Consider the following 6,000-nt stretch of genomic DNA (forward strand, 5'->3'; position numbering starts at 1 on the left):
TTTTATATTTTTATATTTTATTTATTTTTATTCTTTTTTTTATTTTGTTTTAAGCTTATATTTTATTTTATTTTTGTTACTTTTAATTTTATTATTTTTTATTATAATTTTGTAATTAATATTTACAGTAAATTATTTATTTATTTAATATTTATTAAAATTTATAATTAATTGATTATGGTAAAATAATTATAAATTATTTATATTAAATTTAAAATATTATAATATTTATAAATAAAAAATAACATTAATTTACCGTGTCGATTTCAGATGCTCCACTTTTCTTCAAATCCTCCGCATCTTTAATACAACTAAGGAATAATCTACAATGATTTTGGATCAATCAAAATCGACCCTCCAATGACTTCAACGTACGTGGGTAGGCAACTTCAGACTGACTATCCTTCTTGTTTTGATCGTTGAATGTTTCAACAATCCGTTTCCAAAAAGCTTCCTTGGATTGACCTCGCACCCATAATTGCATCTTGAGTATGCTCCGAAAAAATCTCACACAACAACTTATCTTCCTCGTCGCTATATGCAATAGATCGCTTAGACATGAATTTTACCATGTTCAACCCATAACTCTATTTTTGCAGGGTCTACAGTACATTTATCCATTTTTGCAGGGTCTGCTATAGTAATCCATCTCCAACCAGGGTTAAAAAATAAATACGTTATTGTAGCGGTCCTGCAAAAAATAGAGAAATGTACTATAGACCCTGCAAAGAGAAAAAGTAAGTTATAGGTTGGAGATGATCTTATTCGATTTTGCGCTCGTTTCTAGTTGATTCTTAATTGGGTTTAATTTTTGTGAAAATGGGTCTGGAATTACAATTGGGTTTCGATATTTTGAAGGGATTTGGCGTTTTAGGCATGTGAAGAACACTGCTATTGATTTCCTGATGAATCTTGATTTGGGTTCCAGTCTTGGAAATTTCTTTAGGGATCACCGATTACGTGCATTGGATTTGCTGCATTTATTATTATTTGATTCGTCGGGATGACCAATTTATGAACTAATTTTGCCAGAATTAAGGATGATCATTGTTGGTTGAGTGTTCGAGATTAGAGCAGCAAATGAAGCGTGTTGATGTTTTGAAGGATTTTTCTTTCACCTTTGCTCAAGAAACCGCGCAAAAATTCAGGTTTCCGGTTCCTTATTTCTGGTTGATTTTTTTTGTGAGATTAACTTATTATAAGTTTCTTAAATAGATATTAGATTTGGTTTCAGAAGACAAGATGCTCATTTTTAATACGGAAAGGAATTCACCGAATGTGGCTGTGCGAATGTAGTTGTGGTCAATCAGATAATGCTTTTGATAACTCGAGGTACTTTCAATTTTCAATGTAGTTCCTGCAACAAACTTAACCGAAAAAAATATAAAAAACCGAAACCAAACCGAACCGAGCAAATATCAAATATGCAGTATTTGTATTCGAACCGAATTTGCTCGGTTAACCGAAAATTCGGTTCGATTCAGTTCGGTTCAACGGTTCGACGGCGGTTCGATTTTTTTGTCCATCCCTACATTTAACAGATTCTTCAATATTGCCATCCTCACCAATCCTTCAGCCAGCCAAAGTTGAATCAACACTACTGCCTCAAATTTAATTTTTAACATCCAATACACTGCATAAAAAAAATCAGCAGTAGTCATCACCCCTTATAATCCGATAACCATCTGTCACTCCTATATATGTTCTTCCTTTATAATCCTCTTCTGTAATTTCTCCAATCAACTTGTTTCCGTTCACATAATAACCCATCACATATGAATACAAACAACTATACCCACTCATAACCAAACCACCAAGTCTAAGCTTCCCCTAGCAACTTCAACAGAACAATGTGCGAGAAAGCTAAAAATTACCTGGACTTTGGCATCAAATCTTCACGGATATTGGGATTTTCTTTGGAGCCACGAAACAACCGTTGAAGAGTCACTTTTCAAGCTCAGTTTTGGAACCGGAAACCCCACTGACACCTGAATCTCCTCAAGCACTTGCCACACTGCCTCCAACTCCGCACTTAACGACTCAACTACACCAATATATTTTGACATATCAGAATAATCACACCTATATCATCTCAGACCACTGCTTCAATTCCTGCGGCCCCATGACGTCCCAAAGCTAAGCCATCTACATTAATTTTTCACTAACCTCTTAACGGAAGAATCCAAAGTAAATTGGCTTTGCTTTCCACTCTAATTTCCTTAGAAATTACTTGAAAATGCTCCAAATTATCATTAAATAACACTGTAGGACTGAACAAACCAGGATACAACGCATGAAACCATTTCCATGAAATCCATTTTACCCTCTCTACCATTTTATATTCGGATATTGATTTTCCTTAGAAGACTGATTCATTCCTTGAGATCCAAATGCACCAAACTACTGCAAAACAAAGAATTTCTCATATAGCATCTAATGATCTATTCCTCTGTAGATATTTCCAACACAGAACCAGACGTTTGACATCCTCTGGGATTGACCATAAGATTCCAAACCACCCCGCTACCGTTCCCCATAAATGGAATGCGAACTTACAATGAATAAATAAGTGATCAGATTCTTCTTCCACTGTACCACACAATGGGCATTCCACTCCCCTGTCAATCAACAAACCCCTCCTTATCAATTCCATTCGAACAGGTACCCTTTTATTTAATATTCTCCACAATAATACTCGTGCTTTGTGTGGAGCAGAGCTCTTCCAAATAAAGTCTGTTGTAAGGTCAATGGGAAGATTTCTTTGGATTGCTCGACTTCCTGCCCTTGTCGTAAAGATACCATTAGATGTCCCTGTCCAAATATCCTCAAGACCCTGCCTCAGACATGAAGAGTTAATAAGAGTCATAAAATCCACCCACATTTCCACCTCCCAACTTAAAACTTCTCTTCGGAGCCGAATCGACCAACTTCATTTGCCTTCAGACCACTTTCCGAAAGAGGAGATCCATTCATCCTTCATAATTGATAATGCAAAGATAAGCAGGAAAAGGTCTTTCATCCTAGCATTTCTCACCCAATTATCCTGCCAGAATCTCGTTTTGAGGCTGTTTCCAACTATAGTCTGCAACTGCGTATCCACTGGCAAGTGATTTTCAAAGTTCGGTCAAGTTTTCCCTATATGATACCATATCGAACCTTTTATCCCCCTTAATTTGGGAATCAAACAAGATCTATCCTTCCCTCTAATCGACCCCAAGCCTTCCACAACTTGTTTCCACAATTGCTTATCTTCTTGGAACCACAATTTCCATTTGTATAAGAGTGCAAGGTTGGACATAGAGACATTTTCCACTCCTAAGCCACATAATTTCTTAGGACGCTGAATTAACCCCCAACTCAACATTCTCAATTTTGTTTTATCTTCACCATCCCCCTGTAAATTTTTTTTCAACTTATTCTATTTTTTTTTTGCCACTCATCTCGGCATCCGAAAAATTGATAGAAAATAATTCGGCAAGGCATACAGACAGTTTTAATCAAACATGCTCTACCTCCCTGCGATAGCATTAATTATTCTTTCATTATTGGAAGGGACACTTGAGTTTAAATTCCTGTGTGATAAAAAAAATTATGTCAGTCTCTCTCCATTTTGGAAAATCACTGCATTCCCTACATTTCATTTCAACTTACACTTGACTTCCTAGTACCTATTTTACCCCTGAAATCATCATATAATGTTAACAAATATTGTATATACTCCCATTATTTTTTATATAAACATATATTATCTAATTATGTACTCCAAAATTATTCCACTATACAAAGAAAATGTCAGAGTAATGTGTCTCGAATTTTTATTTATGTACCAAAATTAGTTACAGTAATTTTAACCCAGTGATAGTTGGAAATCGCATGCATTTTATATTCATATCATATGTGATATTTGAGTGACTTTGATTGGATTCTACCTAATTTATATGCAAATTGTTTATTTGCTGTGTGTAGAGGGCAAATATCAAATTTGGCATAATTGGCAGAAAAAGGGAAGAAAAATTCAGATTTGCACAACCTAATTAGTCATGACCATGACTAACTACACCCTATTGATATGAGAAATTAATTAAAGGCCCAAAAGCCCATCTACAAAATAATTAGGGCAAAAATTAAATATAAAATGGGGAAAACACACGTCTATTGAAGAGAGGACGGCTAAGGCAGAAACGCATAGGAGCAGGAGACTGACAGATTCATAAATCCCGCAGGAGCAAATCGACAGAGAAGATTTCCCCCTCCCACTATGACTTCATCTTTCTCTTTTATTCTTTGTTATTTGATTATGGAGTAGATACTTTCTGGTTTGAGGGGTGATAATGTTTTGGTTTTTTTGTTTTGAAGATTCTTGATTTTCTTTATAAAAAGTTCTTTTTGATTATCAATATTTGTCTAATTCTGATAATAGCGTTTGTGATTGTTAGATTGATTGAATATTTTGGTACCGATATTTAAATTAGTCTAATAATCTAAAGTTAATTCAGGTAGGATATCTGTAATTGTATTCGCATTTGAATAGGTGACAACCGGGTTGAATAGTTCCTTCCCGGGGGTTAGACAATCGAATCTAATTGCTTATCTTAGGTAGTAATTGTTTTGAATTGGGTTTTTCTAGATTGGAATGCGGTTAGGCAATATCCTTATGGGCGCACCTAGGTTTATTTGCTTAATTAGGGGTAGTTAACGCTCGTACCTTAATTACCTATACTGTAAGAAAAAATTAGTTGTCAGAGCTTGTTGATAACTGTAACCAATTTATTGATACCTTAATAAGAATTAACTTTATTGAATTAATGATAAAACACAAGTGCCATAACTACATCATCCCTTGAGCCAGACATATCATTGATAGTCAGTTCCCCTTTAATTTAATTGCTTTTTTATTTTATTTTCATTAGATAATAAAAGAAAAATCCCCCTTTATTTACTGCATTAGAATACGAAAGAGTGAATCACACAATCCCTGTGGAGATGATCCCTTCCCCTATATTACATTAAATTGTGATCATGGATTAGGTGAAATATTTGATTGACCGCGCGATAGGTCAATTTTTGGCGCCGTTGCCGGGGATTGGCGCTTTGTTTTACTCTTTTGTGTTATTTTAATTTATCCTCTTGTTTATGCCTCGTTCTTCTCGTACAGGTGAACTGATATTTAATCTTGAGATCGAGAAGGTTGAGCGAAAGCTGTGAAAGGAAGCCAAGCAACGAAAAGCTGCTCAGGTTGCGAAGCCGGCAGAATCTTTAAACCACCTCAGAATCTCTAGCTCTAGCGACTCTGAAAGTGATCAAGAGACTGTCATGGTTGAGGATACCTGTACTTTAAGGGAGTTGGCTGCTCCCGACTTGGCGCAACAGCCCTTATGCATTAACTTTCCCACTCTGAATAACACTATTGCTTTTGAACTAAAATCTGGATTAATTCATTTATTGCCTTCTTATCATGGACTTGCAGGTGAAGAACCTCACAAACACTTGCAAGAGTTCGACGTGGTGTGCTCCAACATGAAACCGCCAGGTGTTACTGACGAACAGATCAAACTCAGAGCCTTCCCATTCTCACTCAAAGATGCTGCAAAGGATTGGCTCTACTATCTCCCACTTAGAAGCATCGATACGTGGAACGACATGAAAAACAAATTTTTGGAGAAGTACTTTCCAGCTTCCAGAGTTGCGATCCTGTGGAAGGAGATATGTGGCATCAAACAACAATCAGGTGAAACGCTCCGTGAATATTGGGAGCGATTCAATAAGCTTATCATTAAATGTCCACAACATCAAATTCCCCCTCAATTGTTGATTCAATACTTTTATGATGGTTTGTCGTTGATGGACAGGAACATTATCGATGCTGCAAGTGGTGGAGCTTTAGTAAATAAGACGCCGGCACAAGCTTGGGATCTTATTGCGAGGATGGCTGAAAACACGCAGCAATTTGGTTCAAGAGATGTTGGACATATGAGCGAAAACAACAACGACCATGCTATC

The 6,000-nt window shown here is 36.1% G+C and overlaps 1 non-coding gene across 1 annotated transcript; it reads right to left on the minus strand.

Moving 5' to 3' along the window:
- Positions 1-5,688: 5,688 nt before the first annotated feature.
- LOC127260206 (small nucleolar RNA R71) lies at positions 5,689-5,795 on the minus strand. The gene has a single exon (XR_007840647.1). It is a non-coding gene; the product is annotated as a small nucleolar RNA R71 (small nucleolar RNA).
- Between the last annotated feature and the right edge of the window lie 205 nt (positions 5,796-6,000).

The sequence above is a fragment of the Andrographis paniculata genome, unplaced genomic scaffold, assembly GCF_009805555.1.
Source record: "Andrographis paniculata isolate CXL003 unplaced genomic scaffold, ASM980555v1 Contig60END, whole genome shotgun sequence".
Lineage (NCBI taxonomy): Eukaryota > Viridiplantae > Streptophyta > Magnoliopsida > Lamiales > Acanthaceae > Andrographis > Andrographis paniculata.